Here is a 10,439-nt window from a genome sequence, read left to right as displayed (position 1 = left end):
GCTAGAATAAAAGCAGTTTTTAATAGTTTTAAAGCCATTTTAATGTCAATATTAGCCCCCTTCAGCAATATTAGTGTTGGATTGTCTCCAGAGCAAACCACTGTTATACAATGACTTGCCTAATTACCCTAATTAACCTAGTGAACAGTGTTGGGCAAGCTACTTGACAAATGTAGTGAGCTAAGCGATTAGCTACTCTACTTAAAATGTAGCTTAACTACACTAAAAGCTACCCTCTGGGAAATGTAGCAAGCTAAGCTAAAAGCTACATGGCAAAAGTAGCTAAGCTACATCTAAGCTATTTTAAATTTAACATTTTTAAAATGAAGCAACTTAAATCCAAGTCAAACATCCTAAAACTGCCAATGAAACAAATGAGGCACAATAGTTCAGTTATTTACTGTAAATAGTATGCTTTACTAAACAGAAACAAATTATAGTATAACAGCTAAAACAAAGAAAAATCCAATAAAACCAGGTGTTACACATTTAAAATACTCTAGTCATTTACAGGGCCGGAGCAAGCTGAACTGCCGCTCTAGGCAAAGGACGGTTATGCCGCCCTCAACCCTAAAGTGAAACCGGGGGTGGGGGGTTGTGTCGAGGGACACCACCCTCCCTATTCTGCCGCCCTAGACGCGGATATAACTGGGGGCGGGAGAGGTGAGGATAGTGTCGGGGACGCCGCCCTCTGTATTCTGCCGCCTAGGTCGCCTCTATGGACGCGCCGGCCCTGGTCATTTATAGTAATGTTTTGGAATAAGCATTATACTGCATGTATATATACAAGTATTTCTGAGCACAGCATCAGAAATTAAGTTATTGCATGTTAACATGTACTTCTCGAGGTATGGTCACGAGGAATCCTGCTTCAGAAATAACTCCTCTCCCTCAGTCATCTGTCCATCTAGCAAGTTTCGGTTAGCGTCATCGCCAACCAGAGGTGGCAGTAACGCACAGAAAACTTTGCTTTTTGTGTTGCTTTTATAGTGAAGTTTTGTTTTCATTTTCTCTCTGTGAGAGCTCAGCTGGAGTCACGTGTGGATTAACAGTGTACGCGACGCTCGACAACAATAACTTACGTGTCTAAGGAGGATTATTATTTACCTGAGAGCTGTTCTCATCTGCAAACGCTGAAATCCGGATTCGCTTGTAGTCTCCTCTTAATAAAGACGCGGCTCTAGTTGCTGGTGATTGTCCTGTCTCTACAGATTTGGTAAGTGAGCGAGCAGTGCTCTTTGTTTATTCAGTTTGTTCGTATCGAACTAAGTTAACTATTGCTCTGAGTGTAAACATGTTAGCAAAACAACCAAACTTTAACCTCGTGAAGGATTTTCACCACATTTTGTGACCAGAATAACACACGCGGCTTTCTGACGCTACCTGCCGTGTGCATCTAAGTTTCCAGGAAATGCGGAGGGTTTTTTTCTCTCATTCGCCGTGCGGTATCAAACATTGCATGAAAAATACACGCTTAGAGCAGTTCCTCGAATCAAATATTTTGTTTGTCGCGAGGGACATGAATGAATTCCCTGAATGAAAGAGCCACACTGCAGTTAAAGTCCACCATTTAATAATTTGGCAAATAATTCGACTACACATGTCCATGTAAACACAGTCACATTGTCCGCTGTGTGTGTGTTTTGACTCTGAAAGTCAGCGCGCCCAAATAGGCACTCCCACACCATCCCACTTTAGTTCCTCCGACACTCCCCCCTGAACAGAGCTGGACACGCCCACTTTTCTGACTTTTTCCAAAGTAGAGGTGTGAAAACACCCTGCTGAAACGAGGGCGTTTCATGGCCCTTTAATATAAAGTATTAAACACATTTCAGTAGGTCAGCACTTTCTCCTTGTGTCATTACAGAAACTAATTCAGTTTTGTTTTATTGTTTGGGTTTTTACCAAAATATGCTTCAGTTCCATGTCAGCAGCTCCTTTAGAAATATTATTCCCAGGAAAAAAAAAAAAAAACATGTTCAATCCTTATTTCTCCCACTGTGTCTGCGTTTCTGGAGACGTGAGGACGAGGGTGTGGATGCAGATCTGCTAAACGAGACTGTCGCTCTCAATAGTGTGCATTACAAACCACCGTGAAATGAAACGCAACCGCAGACACACTGAACACACGGTCAGCTATGGGTGTTCACCTGACCGCGCCGCTTTAATTGGGCTTTTGTTATGAGTTCAGAAAGCAGTGCGTTGAATAACAGTGTCATAATCACGGTGGAACAATTGAGAAGGGAACTCCAGACGCTTTCCGCTCGGGTGGGAAATCCTGGAAAATCCCCATAAACAACTCAGCTCTCACATGTTACGCAAACACTTTCTACCGTTCTCACACTTCCTGCTGCACTCGCTCACTTCCTCTCACTGTTTCCTGCGTTCAGGAAGCTGGGGCCGACCACACAGGTTCCCATGTTTTTATAGGAAACATTCTCTTTGGAATCTTGTGAGGTTTTGGTGTGAAGTGCCTGAGGTTTGTGCTTGTTTCTAGAAGGGATACAGCTGCAGCCAGATAATTATTAGTATTATTTACTAAATTATAATTGCCACATTATATACAGCTGCAGGCAGAATTATTAGCTCCCTTTGATTTTTTTTTCTTTTTAAAATATTTTCCTGAATGACGTTCAACAGAGCAAGGAAAATTTTCACAGTATGTCTGATAATATTTTTCTTCTGGAGAAAGTTGGCTATTTCGGCTAGAATAAAATGCAGTGGTGGCGAGGGGGCGGGGCCAAGAGCCTAGAGGCCGCCGCGTAAGTGGACACACCTGTGGCGCGCACCGGCCTCGAGTCAAGGAGCTCTTGGCTATAAGAGGAGGAACGATGGCAGAGGAGGCCGAGAGAGGACCGGGCCCGGACAGATTGTTTTACTTTTGTTTTCAGTTTGATGGCAGTCTTCATGAGGAGCTGCCATCCGTTTGTTTTGGTTTAGACCCTGTTATGAATAAATATTTTAAAAACTTCGTCGGTTCTCCACCTCCTTCTTCCCTGTGGCCAAAGGGCCGTAACCTTCATTACAGTGATGCCGAAACCCGGGAGAAAGAGGGACATGTTGTCCGGTTGCCATCGCCACTGAGAGGGAGGGCGAGTGTTCGGGAGTTAACCTGAGTGGGGGAGAAACCCGTTCGTCTGCCCTGAGTGCCAGGGCGGCCTGAGGCTGGCGAGGAAAGGATCTGCCTGCTGAAGTCTCCCAGCATGGGGAGGAGCAGGGGACGCAGGGCTCACCACCAGAAGGGAAAGCGCTGAAGGAAGCCATCCCACAGAACCCGGGGGAGTCGCCATGATGCCGTAGCTTGCATCATTCCAGCGAAGCGGGAGCGGAGACCAGAGATGCTGCCAGCCAGCCAGGAGAACCGCCGCTGGACACCAGAAGACGGACGGGTGAATAGATTCCTCCACAGGGCTCCAACACGTCGACACATCTCTCAGCTGGTGGAGGACCAAGTGGCAGCATGTCTGAAGAACCAAACCGTATATTCCGAAATATATATGCCTTCCGTTTGTTTTGGTTTAGACGGCAGCCTCTGTGAAGAGCTGCCATCCTTGTTATGAATAAATATTTTTTAAAACTTCGTCGGTTCTCCACCTCCATCTTCCCTGCGGCCAAAGGGCCGTAAATTTCATTACAGTGATGCCGAAACCCGGAAGAAGGAGGCACACGTTGTCCGGTTGCCATCGCCACTGAGAGGGGGGGGGAGTGTTCGGGAGTTAACCCTAATGGGGGAGAAACCCGTTTGTCTGCCCAGAGTACCGGGGCAGCCTGAGGAGCAGGGGACGCAGAGCTTACCACCGGAAGGGAAAGCGCTGAAGGGAGCCATCCCACAGAACCCGGAGTAGTTGCCGCAATCCGCCATGATGCCGTAGCTTGCATCCATCCACCCAAGCAGGAGTGGAGCAGGAGACCAGAGATGCCGCCAGCCAGCCAGGAGAACCGCCGCTGGACACCAGAAGACGGACGGGTGGATAGATTCCTCCACAGGGCTCCAACACGTCGTCGCATCTCACAGCTGGTAGAGGACCGAGTGGCAGCCTGTCTGAAGAACCAAACCGTATATTCCAAACATACACCTGGATACACCTGTGGTGTGCACCGGCCTCGAATCCCACGGAAGGAGCTCTGGACTATAAGAGGAGGAACGATGGCAGAGGAAGCCGAGAGAGGACCGAAGTTTTTTAACTATCGGTTCTACGATTCCTTCTTCTCGGCAGCCAAAGGGCCGTAAACTTCATTACAGCAGTTCTTAATTTTTTTAAACCCATTTTAAGGTCATTATTAGCCCCTTTAGGCTTTATTTTTCCGATAGTCTACAGAACAAACCATTATTATACAATGACTGGCCTAATTACCCTAACCTGCCTAGTTAACCTAATTAAACTAGTTAGGCCTTTAAATGCCACTTTAACTCAGTAATACGACTAGTATATCATGTTCACATCCGTCTGTATATATTACTAATAGTTTTCTATAATTGCACTTATTCCTTCTGTATATCCTGGTCATACTCCTGGTTAGATCTGAACCGCACTTCGCTGCATTGTCCTTTTACAATAATTGATTCATTTTCCTTCAGATTAGTCTCTTTATTCATCAGGGGTCGCCACAGTGGAATGAACCGACAACTTTTTTATACAGCGGATGCCCTTCCAGCTGCAACCCAGTACTGGGAAATGCCCATACACACTCATTCACACTCACACACATACACAATTTAGTTAATCAGTTCCCCTATAGCGCATGTGTTTGGACTGTGGGGGAAAAACCCATGCAAACATGAGGAGAACATGCAAACTCAACACAGAAATGGACTCAAACCAGCGACCTTCTTGCTGTGAGGCGACCACTAAGTCCCCATGTCACCCGAATCTAATTTAAGTCTTGCACTTTCTGGCAGAGTTGAGCTTGAGCATCGTCCTGAAGATGATGGAGAATAAGATGGAGAAGGAGCAGGGAAAAGGAAGGAGGTGTCCAGAATTCCAGAGATTCCTGGTCTACAAAAGCAGGATGCGTGCTCTTTCTCTCACACTGAATGATGACGGAGAGACGAGGTCATTAACCTGGAGCTGAGCGAGAAGAGGCTGTTTTGAGGAGCGCCTGGCCCGATACCAGCCATTGTTACCACACACACACACACACACACACACATCTCCACAGCAGAGGTCAAGTGGTTATACACACCTCCACGACTTCAATAATACACTCTTTATTGTCTAGAGCAGGGGTCACCAAACTTGTTCCTGGAGGGCCGGTGTCCTGCAGATTTTAGCTCCAACCCTAATCAAACACACCTGAACAAGCTAATCAAGGTCTTACTTGGTATACTTGAAACATTCAGGCAGGTGTGTTGAAGCAAGCTGGAGCTTAACCCTGCAGGGACACCGGCCCTCCAGGACTGAGATTGGTAACCCCTGGTCTAGAGATTAAGAAAATATACATAGGAGAAACCAAAGAGCACGTCAAGTTTAAAGAGTATTTTTAATGACTGTACGTGCAGACAGTATGTTGAACATACTACTGAAATAAAAAGCTAGGAGGCACCTTCTTAAAGGGCAGGGCTGGGCGATATGGCAAAAAATGCAATCTCGACAACTCATTCATGCATTCATTTTCTTTTCGACTTAGTCCTTTTAATAATCAGGGGTCGCCACAGCGGAATGAACCACCAACTTTTATCATCTGTACGCTGATGATACAGTGAATTATTGTTGCTCTCCTTAATTTTCTCAGGCCATACAATTTTTACAGTCTGCTTTCAATATTGTTCAGTCTCGTCTTCAGGATCTTAAATTGGTTTTAAATGTAGACAAATCTATTTCCCAGAGATGGGTTGCGGCTGGAGGGGCATCCTATGGGTAAAAATAAAAACTTCTAAAAAAGTGTAGACGTATTTGGTGCTCTCCAGAAATGTATACAGGGGTACGTTTGCAGAATGAGTCCGGGTTAAAAATAAGTGAAGGTTGTTTATGGACAAATTTCGAGAGGATCACGTGCTTATGATCGTCTACAGCTGTTCCAACTTTAGCTAATGACTAATTATCCTATCAGACGATCCTTATCTCACTATAAATAACCAGACTTTTCTCATCTCAAAATCTTCGTCTTGAAGAACCCCCCCCACCCAACCCTACTTCCCCTCTATTCAAACGGGCTACAAGGTGGCCAGCGATTAGCGCTGTTGCCTCACAGCAAGAATGCTCCTGGTTTAACTCCCTTCCAAACCAGGCGACATTTCTGTGCGGAGTTTTGCTCGTTCTCGCGTGGGTTTTCCTTCGGTTTCCTCCCACAGATCAAAAACAAGCACCCTAAACAATTAATCCAAAATATTTCAGCCAAACTCTGAATACACCTTCTCAGCATCCATATCCGACACTTAGCTACAATAAGCATGAGGGGGAATCATCGAGATCTACCTGAGCTCAAACTCCCCTCTCAACAGGAGGGAGCCCAGGGCTCGAGGATCTTATAAGCTCAGGGCTCTCTCCCGGGACAGTACGCCAAACTAGCATTACTATCAATCATCAGCTAAGTGTGAACTTTTGAAAGACAGAATGTGAAGGATGGTTGAGAAACACTGCTGTAGACTACTGTATGCTGGTTGTAATGTGTGTGTGTGTGTGTGTGTGTGTGTGTGAGAGATGAAGGTTTGTTTTTTTCCACAGGGCTGTAATGGAATTTGTGTTTCAGTCTCTGACTCATGGGCACAAACACAGAGCGAGATGTGTTCACACAGAGAAAGAGAGAGAGATTACAGCAGCGACACACACTTAACTCCTATTAAAACAACCATCTGCAGCGTTGAAATATCTGTTAATTCCAGATTCACAGGTATTTTCAGTTTATTTCCGGTTGTGAATTGTACACTGTGAAAAGAGAAAACTTAAACAAATTACTTTGACTTGTTTTAATTAAGTCACATTAACTTTTCAGTTTCACGCTAAGTAACACTAGCTGTGCGCATACTTCATTGAAAACTCAGGCCTGGTGAATCTGAGGTGCTTCTCATGCAGCGCTGAGCACACAGAAAATAAGGTAAACAGTGTTCTGAAAGCAGGTAAAGTGTCGGGGTTTGTGAGGCCGGGCTGTGTGTGGAAAAGAGCACTGGGACAGAGCAGCGCCTGTTGATCTGATGAGGAGAAATGTTATCGCAGAGAGAGTTCCTGCAAATAAACCAGCGCTGAGCACACATCCTCACTGAAAGAGCGCCTGTGACCTGACGGATTTGCGTCTTTATCGAACTACATCGAGTTTTATACACTGTAAAGCAAATATCTTGCTGCCTTCAATTTTTTTTTAATTAATAAAATTCACTTTTTTTCCTTACACTCACTGGCCACTTTATTAGGTACACCTTACTAGTAATGGGTTGGACCCCCTTTTGCCTTCAGAGCTCTGGTGGCCTGTGGAGGCCATTTGAGTACAGTGAACTCATTGTCATGTTCAAGAAACCAGTCTGAGATGATTGAGTTTTATGACATGCTGCGTTATCCTGCTGGAAGTAGCCATCAGAAGATGGAGACACTGTGCTTAAAAAGGGATGGACATGGTCAGCAACAATACTCAGGTAGGCTGTGGCGTTGATGCCCAATTGGTACTAATGAACCCAAAGTGTGCCAAGAAAATCTCCCCCACACCATTACACCACCACCACCAGCCTGAACCGCTGATACAAGGCCATAGATATATACATTAGATGTCGCCTGGCCTATTGTTGTCTATTGGACGGAATGCGTCAATAGCGCCGCCATCTTGCTACAGGGTAGCGCTCCTTTGAAATGAATGCGGGACCAAGGTACAGTGGAGGACTGTGGCCATGCAAAGCCAGAGATATACACATATACACATATATCTATGATCGGGATTTTTCCAGGATGTTAGTATGTAATTTTTTTTCTAATTACGAAAATTATAATTTGACATCACTTTTCTACATCGATGGATCAGTGACCGCACGGGCATTCCTGACAGAAAGCTTGTGTTTGTGTGTACAGAAATGTACTATTCACCCTCCCTGTGAAATTTGATCCAATCATGTCCTGAAACACAGCTCCTCTCCTGCTTTCACTGCTCATACTGACGGAGGGAGCGATTCGTTTGTGGATGAATCCCCCGAACGACTCTTTCACTAACGTTAGCCGACAATAATACAAGTTTCTGGCAGCGCAGCATCTCTTTGTCATATTTCTTTTGCATTGTTTGCTGATTTTATTCAACAAAACTAGCATAAGCCGAGTGTTTAGTGCGAGTTGGAGCTGCTTTGCCGTATGGTGAATGCAGTAAGTGACTGTTATCATCAATAACGTTACCTGATTAGCACAAAAGTTCAGAACATACAAAAACAGAAAAAAACGTAATATTACCTATGAAATGTTCTGCCTTTGTGCTTTGTTTTCTTTGTTTGCTCGTTTCTACACCCGTAGACAGCGCTAAAGTCCCGCATCTTCACGTAATAACACTGTCTTGACTAGTGCGGTTGAATGACATTTGTCCTGGGAGCACTGTACCAATATGGCGGCGCTATTGGCGCATGCTCAGGGTCCCTATGCCATATCTAGTGTATATATCTATAATACAAGGCAGGATGGATCCATGCTTTCATGTTGTTGAGGCCAAATTGTGAGCCGAGCATCCGAATGTGGCAGCAGAAATGGAGACTCATCAGAGCAGCAACGTTTCTCCAATCTTCTGTTGTCCAGTTTTGGTGAGTCTGTGTGAATTGTAGCCTCAGTTTCCTGTTCTTAGCTGACAGGAGCGGCACCCGGTGTGCTCTTCTGCTGCTGTAGCCCATCCGCCTCAAGGTTGGACGTGTTGTGTGTTCAGAGATGCTCTTCTGCAGAGCTCGGTTGTAACGAGTGCTTATTTGAGTTACTGTTCCCTTTCTATCAGCTGGAACCAGTCTGGCCATTCTCCTCTGACCATCAACAAGGCATTTGCGCCCACAGAACCGCCGCCCACTGGATATTTCCTCTTTTTCTTATTCTTTGCAAACCCTAAAGAAGGTTGTGCTTGACAATCCCAGTAGATCAGCAGTTTCTGAAATACTCAGAGCAGCCCGTCTGGCACCAACAACCACGTTCACAGTCACCTTAATCCACTTTCTTCCCCATTCTGATGCTCGCTTTGAACTGCAGCAGATCGTCTTGACCATGTCTACATGCCTAAATGCATTGAGTTGCTGCCATTTGATTGGCTGATTGGAAATTTGTGTTAACGGGTGGTTGGACAGGTGTACCTAATAAAGTGGCCGGTGAGTGTACATCAGTCAAAAGCAAATGCTTTGCATTCTAAACATGTCACAATATAGAAAAATGATGCATTTTCATTTCTATTCCTGACATAGCCTGTATCATAAAGGACCTTAGTGGGACCAGTATAACATTCCTAAATATGGCAATAGAAGCATGAAGTCAAGAAGAGCAAATGCAGTAGCTGATTCAGCCCGCTGTGCCACTTCCACAATCCCCACAAATGGTCATTTATTTGAGTGTAGTGACTCACGCTCCTGCTCTGGCCATCAGGTCATCTGTTTGCTCAAACGTTAGCTTTGCTTCTTGCGCTGATTGAACTGAACGAGATCCTTTTTTTTTTGTTGGAGATGTTGTTTGCCTGTGGAGGAGCTCAGAGTTTCCCTGAGTCACCAGCCATCAAAAGCAGCCTTCATCCAGAGCATTCACAGCTCACCTGCGGCAATGAGGTCAACATTTATAATCTCACACACACACACACATACACTCTCCGGCCACTTTATTAGGTACACCTGTCCAACTGCTCGTTAACGCAAATTTCTAATCAGCCAATCACATGGCGCCAGCTCAATGCATTTAGGCATGTAGACATGGTCAAGACGATCTGCTGCAGTTTAAAGCGAGCATCAGAATGGGGAAGAAAGGGGATTTAAGTGATTTTGAACACGGCATGGTTGTTGCTGCCAGACGAGCTGCTCTGAGTATTTCAGAAACTGCTGATCTACTGGGATTTTCACGCATGACCATCTCTAGGGTTTACAGAGAATGCTCCGACAAAGAAGAAATATCCAGTGAGCGGCAGTTCTGTGGGCGCAAATGCCGACTGTAGAAGAGCATCTCTAAACACACAACACGTCCAACCTACAGCAGCAGAAGACCACACCGGGTGCTGCTCCTAAGAACTGGAAACACACACATACACACACACACACACATAAACACAGACAAACATATAGGCACACAAATAGACTCAAACACACACAGACACACAGTGGCAACACATAGACACACAAACATACAGCCATACAATCACACACAGACACACAAGCATGCACATACAGGGACAGACACACACACACACACACACACACACATAAACACAGACAAACATGTACACACATATAGACTCAAACACACACAGACACACAGCGGCAACACATAGACACACAAACATACAGCCATACAATCACA

This window comes from Danio rerio, chromosome 8 (genome assembly GCF_049306965.1).
Source record: "Danio rerio strain Tuebingen ecotype United States chromosome 8, GRCz12tu, whole genome shotgun sequence".
Taxonomy (NCBI): Eukaryota; Metazoa; Chordata; class Actinopteri; order Cypriniformes; family Danionidae; genus Danio; species Danio rerio.
Note: the sequence above shows the minus strand (reverse complement) of the source record.